We start from the raw sequence: 14,739 nt of genomic DNA on the forward strand, positions 1-14,739 counted from the left end.
ACATTTCAGCAGCTCCTTGCTGAAGTATCATTGTTATTTAAAAAGAAATTTAAATACATGAAGGATTTTAATTAAATTAATATATTTAATGAATATAAATTAATTAAATATATGTGAAGGCTATAAATCCTTTTGGAAACTGACCCATCTTATGAAAAACCAAAAACCACACCATGTGACCCAATTAAGCAATCATAAATTTGATTTCACCTCATGGGCTCCATGGGTGTTGACATACCGCAGAATAAAAAGCTACAGTCCTTGACAGTTCCTAGACCATGATTGCAAAACATTATCCATTATTAACATCTTCTACCTCCACCCACCCCTAATGGTTTACAACTTTGATTTTTAAAAAATCACTTTTTTTGAACTGAAAGTTTCCATTGCCTCAGGCCAAAATACGGCATTCTATTCCTTAAAATTTGAAAACTGTTTTTTTTTTTTTTTTTTTAGTATAACCATGGTGAGAAGGAGAGGGTAGCAGTTAACAGATAAAAATGAACAGATAAAGCTTACATTACTGAAAGCTCCAAAAGGCCTGTGCCTTGTTTGCCATTGTATCCCCAATGCTTGCCTTAGAAGTTCAAGAATAGGGTTTGCTAGAGATACAAATCAGCATCTCAAAGCATGGTTTAAAGGGAGTCTATATTGGCTTCCAGTTTCCACCCACATAATATTCAGAAACACAGCAAACCTTTAAGTTAGATAAGGAAGAGATAAGAAATACATTTGCATGTTCCAAATGGACCCATTTTTATGTGTTGATATTTACAGCATGAATTTGCATACCTCTAAGTGGTTGTAACTCACAAGGAAATACAATGTGTTTATTCCTATTACATATATATATTACATATATTATATATATATTATTATATATATTCTGTAATTCTGTAATTCTGGATGAATCTTTGTTCATGCAATTTACACTTAATAGTTTTGTGTTATACACATACACATACACACACAGGACTAATTTGTATTAGAAGATTTTTGATGACTGAAACTATAATTAAGTTGTGTGTGTGTGTGTTTAATGAGTGATCCCTGTTATGGGTTGAATAGTGTCCCAAAGATATGTTGAAGTCCCCAGTCCTCAGAAAGTGACCTTTGGAAATAGGGTCCTTATAGATGAATTAAGCAAGTCAAAATGGGGTCACACTGAGGTAGGATGGGCCTTTAATCCAACATGACTGGTGTCTTATAAGGAGACAGGACACACAGAGAGAAAGTGGCCACATAACAATGGAAGCAGAGACTGAGCTATGCCACAATTTATGGAATGCCAACCACTGCTCGTCACCACCGCAAGCCAGGAGAGGGCACAGAACAGATTCTTCCCTACAGACTTCAGAGAAAGCATAGCCCTACCAACACCTTCATTTGAGACTTCTAACCTCCATAACCCTGAGACAATAAATTTTGATTATCTTAAGGCAGCCAGTTTGTGGTTATGGCAGCCTAGGAAACCAAGCCAACCCCCTAATCCACCCCCATACAGTTTCGCATACACAGCAGATGCTCAATCAGTGTTGGAATATTATTTGTCCTTTGTGATATAAATATGACACTATATCTACATTAGAAAATCTGGACATAGTGAGAAATCCTGAAATACAAAATAGTTGCCTGGAAGAATGCTGGACAGTGGAGCTATCTCTTTGCACCTGCCAGATACTAAGGGAAACTTTCAACATCTCCTCCGGGATGTGTAAAAGGCAACTCACTAACCATGTCCAAAACTGAACTCTTGGTTCCCTCTGCCCCCTTCAAACCTCTTCTCCCTTGGTCCCCTCCATCACACGCATGGCTCAAGCCAGAATCCTTGCTCCTCCCTCACTCATATCCAGGCCATCACCGATCCTGCTATTTCTGCCACCCATTGGTGACACCCTTGCCAGGGCAGAACTAAGACTGTAAAAAAGGCAGGTGGGTGCACAGAAGAAATCACACCCAGCTGTCCAGATTCTCCACTGCCACCCTCAAAAGGAACCCTAATTTTCTTGCTCTGTTTGCTGCCACAACCTCCCTCCAATCCAGTCTTCACTCAGTAGCCAGTTATCTTTCAACAAGTAAATTCCCACTGGGCTTGGAATAATATTGTACAAATCCTTTTCCATGGTCTTGAAGGCTTTCTCTGATCTGGGTCACCATAACCCCCCAGTTCTATCTTGCTCAGCCTCTGCTCCTTACTCACGCCACCCTTCTTTAAGTTCCTCAAACATGCCAAGCTCTTTTCACTTTTAGGAGCATCAAAAATGCTAGTCCTTCTAGCAAAGATGCACATCTTGCCACCCATCAGATGCCTTCAGCACCACCTTCCCAAAAGAACCTTCTCTCAGCACTCCAGCTAACAGAGTCCCACCTACAATTGTCTACTACCTATCGGTTCCTTCGGAACACTTAATCCCACCTCCATCCCCAAAGAAAGCCCCATGAGGGCAAACAACTCTTTTGCTCATCACTGCCTACCCAGCACCCAGTGTCTGGAACATAGCAGCTGCTCGATAAATAATAGCTGCACCTATCAGTTTAATTCATATTCATCTTTTTTTTCCCCAAGTGTGCCTATTTATTGGTTCTATATTTTGGCAAATTTTTCTACCTCATAAATAATCACTATCAGCTCACTCTACTTAGTTTATCATCAAAGACAGATCTAATATTTATATGCTATTCACTTTTAATGTCCTTCTCAGCACACATGGTAAATAACAGTGCACAAAGAACTCTAAATATTAGCTATTTATTTATTAGGTATCTTTAGTTTTAGTGTTTTTTTTTTTAAACTACTCAATACAGTCAGCAAATTATGCAGTTACTATTGATAATGATGGCTTCCAAGTCAACTTAGAAGTCAAAAAACATCAAATAATTCTAAATCAGCCACAATCCATGATCAGCAATAGCCAGAAATAACTAAATCCAGGATCTTTGCCTACCCTCAGCAGAATTTATATACTGTAGCTTTTTCTTGACTGCAAATAAACCTTCCTAGAGTCTGTACTCACTTCTAGAATAGCTCTAAGATCCCAAAGCCTAGTGGCCACAGGGTTTTACCAGCCACTTGGGGAAGCCCCTTCCAGTACCAAATTGTGGATCTAAAAAGGGAGGTGAACACACAGAGGGAGCTGGACCTCCAAGGACCAAGGAAAGCAATTTCGACAAACCAAGATAACTGTTCAAAAGGAGAACATGCAGCCAGGACTGGTAAACAGGCACAACAGATAGAGAGTTGTTTTTTTTGCCACTCAGTAAAAGTGATCAAGATTTTGTACGATTCTGGGGAAATATTAAAGACGCAACCAATGACCCCAGCGCTCCTGGTGTCATGTCAGGTCAAGGCAAACATAACTAACTGAGAAAAATCTAGACGGACTCCTGTAGCAGCAGTTGGCACTTGGCAAAATGTCAAAGGTCAAAAGGCAACGTTAAAAAGACCTGCCTTGATGATTTTTTCAGAACAGTTATTAATTATAATTAAATTGCAATAGAAAAAAGTGATAAATGATATATTAACATGAGTTATTCAAATGTAATCATCTGTAGGGCATGCAATTCACAAGACTGGTTCCAAACAGAGGGCAGCAAGATTTAAACTGAAATCACAAAAATATTGCCAAAGACCAGGCTGTGATTTGGAAACAAGGAACTGCTGAAAGGATTGCAACATCCCCACACACAGCCTGCCTTGCACGTTACTTAGTCATCCGGCCTCCACCAAGAGCCCGCAGTGGCAGAGAAGAAAATGAAACCACAGAAAACATGGAGGCTTAATAGGCAAACTCATGCTCAATGACATTCAGAGAAATGTGTTCGTGGTTGTATTTCAAGTAAAACACACAAGTTATACTACATTTTTGGTCATACTTGTGCTGTGTAAAAGCCTGTGTGTTTCATTCATTCCTTCAACAAACATTTATTGAGCATCTACTCTGTGGCAGACACTGATCTAAGGTGCTTGCAATGCATCAATAAATTAAAAAGATTCTAGATACATGCTACAACATAAATGAACTTTGAAAAGGTTCAAGTTATGTTGAATGAAATAAGACTCAAAAGGACATATATTGTATGATTCCATTTACACGAAATGTCTACAATAAGGAAATCCATTGAGACGGAAACTAGATTAGAGGTTACCAAGTGTTGGGGGAGGAGGGATTGGGAGTTGTTGCTTAATCAGTGCATGGGATCATGCAAAAGTTTTGGTAATGGTTGCTGGTGTTGGTTCCACGACATTGGGAATGTAACTAATACTGATGAATAGTACACTTACTTACAAATGATTAAAATGGGAAATTTTATATTATATATGCTACTACAATAAATTAAAAAAACAAAAAAAAACAAAAAAAAACACCAGACATTCCAGTGAGGGAGAGACAGACCATAAATCATACAATTATATAGTAGGCTAAAAGTTGGCCACTCCAATATAAAACTAGAGACCAGCAGGGAAATTCAGAGTGCAGGAAGGAGGAATTGTTTTAAACAACAGGAGCAGAGCAAAGACTTGAAGGAAGTGAAGGAGTGAGCCATGCGGATATCTGGGGAAGATGGTTCTGGGAGAGGAAACAGCCCGTGCTCTGGCCTGGGGACACAACCGTGCCTAGCACTGATCAGGGAGTGTAAGGAAGCGAGTGTGGTTGAAGCAGAATGAGTAAGGGAGGTGGGGTTAAAGAGGTAATGTGCCTCGTAGTTTAACCTGGGCGAGAGAGCGAGTTGCTGGAAAGGTTTCAGCAGAGGACTGACACCATCCGACTTCTGTTTTAAAAGAGTGACTCTAGCTACCGGGTCAAGAACAGAGTGTGTGGGGTGGTGGGTAGGGGCAAAGGTGGAAGCAGAGAGAGCAGATAAGCAGCTTCAGCAGTTTATTAACTAGTTTGATGTCTAGCCCATGGGGAAAGGAAGAGACCCTTAATGCATTTCTGGGATGTGTGAGAACATGGGTGTTTACTCCCCTCTGTCTCCTACAGGTCCCACTGGGTAAGTGACTCCTCGGTTCCACTCAGGGAAGGGAGTGGGAGACTAAACCAAGATCCCTGTCTTCCCAGTCTTGCTCTCCTGGCTAGTGAATGACAGTCTATGGATATGGAGCAAGTGCAGATTAAAGGCACCGATTCCTGGGCTTGTTTGTACCGTCTGAGCTGGCAGTTTCTGTTTACTCATTGGCAAATCTACATTTACCTGGAGGCAGATCCTGGAATCCACAATGCAGGGCAAAGAGTAAAAGGAGGTCCCTGAGCCAAAGTATTGTTTGCACGCAGTGGGAAGAGCTGGCTCGTTACTTGACTGCCCTTGCTCTACAAATAGGATTTCACTACAGGCGATTCTTTCAACACTTCAAGTCACCTGTCCTTCTTCCTGGTCTCATTTCCTTGCCTAAGATTACACCACCAGTCCACCAGGAAGAACCACACCGCTGAGCTTCCCAGACCCGTACATTCACCTGATATTGCCCCTCCACCCTTGAGTTTGTTCCCTCTCCCTAATTTGAGGAAAATGAAAATTTTCCCTTCTAATAGTTATCTAATAATTTCCTTCTAATTTTAAGAAAATGCTTTCTTTTTCCTTCCAATAATTATCTCTGAACAAGTCTTAGCCTTTTAAAGTATTAATATTAAAGAGGGGATAAACTTTCATGCAATTGGATAGGGTTTCTGTTCCGTCTCACTCCCGCCGAAATTTTCTACATTTCCACCAAATTTCCTCTACCCGAAACATTTTTGATGAAATACTTGCGGAACAAATGGGGGAAACAATCTAATTAAACATGATGTATAATACATTTCCATGGAATGCAAAAATGCTGTTATTTTAGGTGGTATTTGAGCAAAGAAACTATTATTTTATTTATTGAGCACTCACTATAAACTGGGAACAATGAGGGATGCAAATATTACCCAGATCCAAATCCTTCCTCCAAGGAACTCAGTTTCCCTTTGGTAGGGAAAAGACTATATGCCCAAAACTAAGAAGAAATAATGGAATACCATGAGAAGCATACATGTGACAGTTCTGAGAAAGTCCCACATTATATAGCTGATGATTAATACTAACCAATAAAAGTCATAATGGGAATTATTTAAGTTTGATCTAAATTCTTATAGACAGAAAAATTCTTTGCATTTGTGTTCTAGGACAGTCGGTGGTTTTTCACTTGACAGATACAATAGCCTCACTCCTTTTCCTTCTCATCAACACTTTATAGTTTGAGAAAAAAATGCATTTGGGATGATTCTAGGTAACATTTTCCCCATACACTGCTAAAAACCAAAAGAAACTTAGCAAAATAGTGTCTGCCTTAGAATGGCAATGACCATTTGGTCAAAGCCATAGCAATGTTAGGAAGAGAAGCCTGGATTCCTACCAGCAAAAGAGGTAGCAAAATATAAAACTCCTACATGAACGGGTACTGGGATAAGAATTCAGAGAAAAGCATCCAAGCATGATGCATGTATGGAGCTAACTCTTTGCCAGGCACTGTTCTAAATGTAATCATATAGCTTACATAGATTAATTTATTTAATCTTTATAACCTTGTGAGGTAGGCATTTTACAGTTGGGGAAACTAAGTCATGGAGAGGTTAGGTAACCTGTCTAAAGTCACACAGTTTGTAGGCGGCAGAACCAGGATTTGAACCAAGGCAGTCTATGCTCTTAGCATAGACTTCTACGGAGTTTGGATTTAGTGCAAATAGTCAACCCTTTCTCCCAAATAGTCATTTTTACTCTACTGAAACCCATTTTCTTTCTCTTCATGTGTGACCAAATTTTGCTGATTGCCAATGAAAACAAACTAGACCACAGAGCTGAGCTCTCCTCTGCATCAGCATGATGCCTTTTCCTTTTATAATCTAACTCCAAGATAAAATGCAACCACCACACTCCTCTTCCCTGGGAGAGTTTTAAATAGTAAGGTCTTCCACATGGAGAAATCTATCACAGACTCTAGCTGATAAAGTATTAAAAAAACCAATAACAACAAAAATATCAGGCCATAGAATCTGCAGTGCCCAATTGAGTTTTCTGTGTCACCAAATCCTCCCAGTTGTAGCTATACAAAGGCAACTTTGTCTTGAGAAGGCTACTGAGAAGATGGGCCTAATCTTGGCAAGGGCTTGGTGTACCGAGAACCATGTTATTATTTTAAAAAATAAATGACAATAAACAAAAAGAAAGATTATTCCAGCCATCTTCTTAAAACTCACAGTGCCATTATCATCACCGATGTGGATCCCAACTTTCAGAAACATGAATATTTTACCCATGCTCTAAAGGCCCAAATATGCATTTTAAGAATGGGAATCAAACATCTGAAAAAATCCTCTTCGTTTTATTAAGTACTTTTATTTGGCTTTTGGCATTTGAAATGCTTTACAAAGTCATGGACCCAGGTCTCAGAGCTCTGAAAGGTACATGCTTCTGGTTATAATAATATAATTTCATAATTTTTATGGGTTGGCATTTCCTTGGTCAGGTACAGGCAGTCTTTCCGCCTCAGTTGCACAATGCCCTGCATTCATTCTATGCCCACCCCCACCCCCACCTATAGGCACCTGTAATTAACTCTTGGTCACCCATGTGTGGATTATCCATAGCATCTGGGATCAGGTTGTCTTCCACAGTAGTTGGTGGATACTTGGAGAATATGCGCAAAATTGACTATCAGCCCAAGTAAAGCAAAATCAGCAAACCCTCTGAGCAACCACCTGCAGTCTGAGCACTAGATCACCGTGTTCTTAAGAAAAATGCACATTCTTCACACAGAAATAAGAGACCACAAACACATACTATCCCTAAAGGCAAATATTGTGATTTGAGGAGTTCGGACATTGTTTTCTTGATTAAAGTGATTGACTGTTACCTACAAATAAAGGTTACATTTTGCAGAACCAGGAATTTGCTGAGACCAAAGATTTGATATTTACCCCAAATCACACAGGGTTTTCAGGGTTACACTAGCATTTTGTTGTCTCCTGGTAGTTCTCTCGAATGGTCTTCGCAAAGGTAGAGAGACTTTTTGATTCCTAAAATTTTCCCACTCTTAAAACCTTCAAAGGATATACCAAAAGAGCTATCATTTCTATTTTAATCATTTCTATTGTCATTTCTATTACTATTATAATCATTTCTATTATAGTATCAATTATGTTTTGTATTTCATAACCATATGCACCACATACAATACCTAAACATACCCAAAAGTCATTTTTGAATAAATTAAGTTTCTATGATGATGATTTGAGGATTCCCCACAATGAAAAGAATGCTCATATTAATATATGTAACTGACATAAATTGAGCTGGGATTTTTTTCCCAGGTGCTCTCAAACCAATGAAGAAAGTAGAGGAAAGGCAGAGAGTGGGAGTTTGGTTGAAGGGATGGTGCCTTTTGTAATCAGATTTACTTTTAGTTCCACTAAGAAGTAATATCTTGCACCCATTCAAATTAACCATCTGCTGCAGTGCAAAGGGAACATTTGAATTACACAATAGGGGGAGTGAGCCTCAAATTCCCACAGTTGCCAGGTCACCTGCAATAGTTTGGGGACATTTAAGATCTCCGTGTGAACTTTCTAGCAAATTCCACACCAACACATTCAGAACCCTCCCGTGTTTCTTGGCCATTTATTCCTTCAGGCACTCTCTCCCTTTCTACTTGCACTGGAAAATTCCTCCCCCATACCTTTTTCGGGGCAAAAACAGGTGTGCATTGCCTTCAAGGGGAGAATATATTTCCCCTTCCCTTGGTACAGATACTGCAGGGAGAGAAAGGGAAACAACTATGAGGGAAGCAGAAACAATTAGAAATCAAGCTCAGATCATCTCAGGGGTGTTTTACCGATAGGAAGATTGACGACCACACACGAAAAAGTGGCAGGATGCCATTTCCCCCTGAATCTCTCCAACCTGAGCTGTTGCCAGCAACCTGAGGTAACAATTTAACAATTACTTATTTCTATGACATTCGTTATCAGAAGGTTCCAACGGCCTCCTCTCTTATAACTCAAGTCATTCTTGAATTACCATTATCGAAAATCGTTTTTCAGTTGTTCTTTGAAGGAACTACTTTGAACAGGTGATTGTTTTGACTAACACACACCTCTTACAATATTAAACCAGAAAATAAACATCATCATAAGGCACAGAGGCTGTTCCCAACAGGAAAAATACATCTCTTAAACAGGCCAGTGGTTGAAACTTTCCAAAATATAATCTTGATCTTGGAATCATTCTGACAAGCCCTTCAAGCTCCATTTATGTCTTAATGGTAACGTTGAAATGTTTGGCACACAGACTCTATAGATTCATGCAAAGTGTATCCCTCAGTCTTATGAATCCCAAACTTAAGCCCTGTTTTCACAGTAAGTTTTTTTATAGGATTAGGTATCCTATGGTATAACCTAATCAGTTTCACTTCAGTTGAAAATTTTTAGGAACTCTCTCTCCCCTAATCCCCACCTCTGGTATCCCCTGCACTCACTCCCCTCATCTTGGCTGAAAAATCAGGGAAGGGACTTCAAAGAGAGTTAGAAACTAGTCTGAAATAGGCAAATACTTTCCTGTAGCAGTCAAAGTCCAATCATTTAGGACATGATCTACTTTTAATCTTCAGCTCAAAAGTAAAATTTGGAAAGCAAATTCATTTTGTAAGAAAATAATTTCAACTACTTTAAACTTCCAACCTTTTTTAAAAAAAATCATTGTCCAGAACAAGTTCAATCACTAGTAAATCAGAGAATAACCTAATCTGAATGTTCATATCACGTGAGAAAAAAATGTGAGTAGTCTTAAACACTAGTTACAGCAAGTATATAGGACACGTGTCCCAAAGCACATAGCTTTCTCACTTTCTATCTTTATTTCATCTTTTCAGTATTACCAAATGCTTTGGGCAGAATTCTTTAAAATTTAGTCTGAAACAGCACAGTGGAGAACCAACCATAAATATGTTGACTATTAAAACTATAGAATATGGGAAATATAGGCAGGAAAAAAAACAAAACTAAAAGATTAGAGCAAAATGATGCTGAATTCTCAACTTTACAAACTTCTAAAAATGCCATAGCCAAGAGAAAGATTATAAATCTTAAAAATTCGATGCATGTTCAGAATACATTCAGAAAGAGTCTTGAATCTGATGAATCTTAAGTGTAGACTAGACAGGTAAAGAAGCATGGCAAAGCTAGGGTAGCAGCTTTTTTTTTGTCAGCTTATTTCTTCATTTGACATATTAATGACACCAGGCTCTAATGAAATTTCTGATTTCTCCTTCTCTTAGGATGCAGTAATTAAGTCAAAGGGGCCAATGGTATGTATACCAGAAGAGGGAAAAGGGTAAAGTCGACAAGAGAGAAAACAAAAACCCAGACTATCTCCCCTTTTCCTCCTTGTGTTTCTCTTTCAGACTGGGTTGGTGTTGTTTGTCTCCCAGATTTCAGATCGCCAATCTGACTAAGATGATAGTTTAAATTAACAGCAAAACAAACTCCTACAAAGTGCTATCTTATTTTCTTGGTTGGGTACCTCGGTTTGTCTGGAGGGTGTGCTTTATACTGCTGACAACCTTTCATCTCCTTTTACCTTTTAGAGCTGGCACCTGCAATTCTCAAAAGCTCTTGGTGTAGTTGCCATCCCACTTGCAATTGTGCTGAAAAGTGTGGCAACCACTGTTTGTGGCATCAACCTAGCATAAAATGCTTTGCTTCTCTCCAAAAAAAAATTTATGTGACTCCAGTATTAAAACTTTTAAAGAATACATTTGTAATGTACATTCCTGCTAAAGAAAACAGAGTGAATTATTTAAATATCACTAGGAAAAAAACTGCTTGATTTAGCTCAAATCAGTAGTGGCTTAATAAGTAAGTACCTTGAGGACAGTATCTTTCTAAAATGTTGATAAGCCTCAAGCAAGAAGCCACATTCCCAAATGTCTTGGAACAGTAACCAAAAGAGTAGCTGAACTTTGTTACCTGATTAAAAAAATGAATCATTTATTTCAAAAATTCCACCTCCATTTATTTTAACTGATCTCTTAAATATCCAGCGACTGGTGATTTATCAGCTGTCAATCTGTCAACCCTACACTTTTCTGCAGATTGAATTTTAATTTTAAACAACTAAACCTCCATGCCGTGTTACCTTCAGAGGTGAACTACTACTACAGAAAGACCTGCCTACTTTGGTGAACATTTATAGGAGATGCCTGTCATGAATGTGTCCCCAGTCTCACTTTTAAAATCTGAGTCTAAAAAGTCACCTGTGCCTCCGGAAGGCCCAATCATGTGTTTTCAAGGGTGAAAGATCAGTTTCTTTTATGGAAAAGGATCTATCACCACAGGAAACATGATGGGGCTGACTGCGTAGGATTTTCTGCTTTCCCAGAAGCTGGAGCTTTTAAAACCTTTTTTATAAACCATCTAATTCCCACTAAATATAACCAGAGTGGGAAAGAGAGTGGTAGAATGAGGGAGAAAGAGCTAACCAGAGAAGGAAAAAATAGTTTTAAGAAAGCATTTTTCAAAATTGGGACCCCAAATAAGATTAGGGGACAGTAGTTGGAAGAATTACAGAAAACCACCTACCTTTGTTATGTATTTGGAGTCGCCCACTTCAGAAATTAACACCATTCACAGCCAGGCAGCAATTTACACAGCTAGGAAGTAACCTACAACATCTTCTCAGCCTCCCTCTTTTTAATGTAAAACCAAAATAAGGAGTGTCCAGCTACTCCCCACCGCGCCGCCGCTTAAAGCAACAGATCGTTTTAGGCTTAGCTCCCTGGCTTCTGGGAATTCCAGTTTGTCAAAATTTCTTAACCTTGGAAACCTGCAGCGAAACTCTCAACGAGGACTCCCCGAGCCCTGGCTTCTCCCTGTCCCAAGCTGCACATTCCAAAGTGTAAAGCAGGAGCGATAATCAGAAGGCAGCTCTCTGGGGCTAAATTCTTGATTGGAGCGAGAACTTGAAAGCGCGGCGGTTCCACTTGCAGAGCCGGCGCCGGGTCCACACCCGGGAGGGACGCGCTGCCCAGGGAGCCAGCCGGGCTGGGTCCGGCGCTGCGCGCGGGGAGCGCTCGGGGTCTCGCCTCGGAGCTCGTCCCTGCTCTCTCCCGCTCGCCCTCCCTCCTCCCGCTGCCCTCCCCCTGCCGAGGCCTTCGCCTCACAGTAGCAAGGTTGTCTCTCGTGTACTCCCTTCCCTTAAACTCACCAAACCAGATTTTTACTCCCAACACCAGCAACTTCCCGTAAATCCGCACTGAAATCTTATCCTGCTCCCTGAGCCTCCGCTGGCTAAAGGCCAGTGCAACATTCCTGCTGTTTTAGGAGTGCAGATACCTTTGCTGAAGGTTAAAAAAAAAAAAAAAGAAAAAGAAAATCTGCCCTGATAGGACAGATTTGGAGACTTGACCGGACAGACTTCTCTACCTGCTCAAAAAGTCACATCCATTGCGGACGTCCAGAAATGGCCTCAGAAGTGGCAGCTGACCCACCTGAGGACATCTGTCCGAGTAGACGTCCGGCCCCCTTTCGGTTGTTCAGAAAAACTAAACCAGAACCGTGTCTGAGGAATAAGGAACCTGCTGTGTTGAAACTCAAGCCGATGAGTACCACCCCACCCACTCCAGTTTCCCTTTAGTAAAGCCGTTTATAACTAGGTACGATCCCCGTGAGCCTCGCGGCCCGCCTGATCCGGGCGGGGACCTGCCAGATTGTCCTACCTGAGGCAGAGCAAGGCTCGGACGTGCGCAGGAAAAAAAGTCACGCGGCCGAAGCCCTGACCTTTACCAGGGCCTTCCAAGCGGGGCCTGGGGCTTGGGCGCTGCTCCTTCAGAAGTGGCTCGTTTCAGTGCGCTCTGCCCTAAAGTTACAGCTGGTTTCAAGAAAGGGAACAAAAAACACTGCATTTAAAAACAGCAGCCACGTCCTCCCTTAACCTTACCTGATCTCTGGGGAGTTGGCTCGAACCCCCACCCCAGCCCCATCCCAAAGAAACCCAGACGCTCGCAATCCGTGCCCCACCCCCTCCGCGTTACCTGTTTATACAGGAGTTAAACAGCCTCACGCATTTCAATAGAGCGCTAAGCCTGTTTGTAGGCGCGTAATCGGCCAACAGGAATCGAATTCTGTGACTAAACAAACTAGAAGAGGAAGCAGGCACCACCAGGAACCTAAAACAGAGTTGTGATTTCGGGTTGCAATGTCATTCAACTGAGAGAAAAAAAAAAAATACTGATTTTCATCGGGCTATTTTAGTGAAGGAATGGGCCGAAGATGGGTTTGGGGGTTAAATGAGTCGATACATACAAAGAGCTTGGAATAGTGCCTGGCATAAAAGGTTAGCTGCTGTTATTAGTACTGGTAGTATAATTGCTGTATTTATATTGGAGTATGCCTTTTTTTTTTCTTTTCTGAAAAGGAGAAGGTATGGCCAGAGTTGGAAGAACAGGGGTTCTAGAACCAGAGCTGCCATGAGCAAGTCATCTCAACTGTCCGGCCTTGGTTTCTGGAAAATTCTAAGGATGAGATTTTGCAAACAATTTACATTCGTTGTGGACAGTCATGACTACAATAGGAAATGAAGCCCCCTGTAATGAAAGAGATGTCCAACTGATTTTCATCTCACTTAAAAGTCACATGATTGACAAGATACACGGAGATAAACTGGCCTGTACATTCCGTGGAGGATTGTTCACTAATAGAAAGAAAGCTCAAGACCCAGCAATCAATCATCCGTGTATGCTTAATTCTCATTTGGATTTAGGCACTTGACCTACTGTCTGACCCTGGGAGAGAGTTATTTATCCTATTCAGTTAGAAGCCAATGTAGGACAAATAATGGCCAGTGCCATTTGAAAAACGTGAAATATCCAGAGAAATAATTTTTAAACTTCTCATAAATATTTTTTTTATGATTATTGAAGGCTAAAGTATGAGCCATGCCTCCACCCTTTCTCCTCATTTAACTTCATCTTTTAGGAAAGAACTCATGATCCCTTACATTAATAAAGCCCTTTCTACTTGACAAAGCATTTTCCCCTACTTTGTCTTATCTGACCCTTATAAATCCATTTTGTGAGTTGTTTTACCCCCATTTTGTGGATGAAAATTCTGAGGTCAGGGAGATTAAATAATTTGTCCTAGGTTTCTCAGTTGAGTGAGTGCTGAGCCCAGATCTAGTTCCCACGCTCATAAAATCTAACAGCTGCATTTGCCACCTTTAGGAAAAAATGATTTTTTTTAAAAACCAGTAACTATGTACTAATTTGTACAGCAAAAAATTCTGAAATATTTTAGTTCTGTGATCCCTTAAAATCAAACTTCTTTCATCTTTTGTCTCTCCTATGGGGCGAGATTTAACCCAGATCAATTAAACATTTTCTGAGTTTTAGATCCGTTCCTTGTCAATAAAAGCCAAAGTGAGCTATGAACAGCAGGCAGTAAGGATACTCCTAGGCTCTCATGGCATGTCTAAGGGTCTCAGGTTGACACTCCCAGCCATGAAAAACAACTCTACAACCTCAAGACAACTTGAAATCCCGAGCTCCACATTAATCTGTATTTTCCTTTTCTTTTCCAGAAGTGTCTGGGATCGTGGCCTCAAGTACCTCTGTGTCAGGGACCCTTTGAGCTAAAGGATTCAAGAGGCTCACAGATTTACCCACTTCAAAACAGGTTTTTTCCATGCACACCACTGGGCTGAAGGCTGGGGAATGATGATGAGGAATAA

General features: G+C 40.5%; 1 protein-coding gene across 6 annotated transcripts in view; it reads right to left on the bottom strand.

Annotated features, from left to right (window-relative positions):
* The window catches only part of RBM47 (RNA binding motif protein 47), a 175,872-nt gene extending 162,722 nt beyond the window's left edge, over positions 1 to 13,150 (bottom strand). For 2 of the 6 annotated variants that reach the window (XM_037829642.1, XM_037829640.1), the window contains exons 1-2: positions 13,046 to 13,150; positions 12,731 to 12,882 (exon numbers count right to left, since the gene is read on the bottom strand). The gene's annotated coding sequence lies outside the window, so the exon portion shown is untranslated. Of the gene's footprint in view, positions 1 to 11,594; positions 12,145 to 12,502; positions 12,520 to 12,730; positions 12,883 to 13,045 lie in introns of those variants that run through there. The other 4 variants (XM_037829646.1, XM_037829641.1, XM_037829644.1 and 1 more) reach the window with 3 other exon arrangements.
* Positions 13,151 to 14,739: the final 1,589 nt, after the last annotated feature.

The sequence above is a fragment of the Choloepus didactylus genome, chromosome 3, assembly GCF_015220235.1.
Source record: "Choloepus didactylus isolate mChoDid1 chromosome 3, mChoDid1.pri, whole genome shotgun sequence".
Taxonomy (NCBI): Eukaryota; Metazoa; Chordata; class Mammalia; order Pilosa; family Megalonychidae; genus Choloepus; species Choloepus didactylus.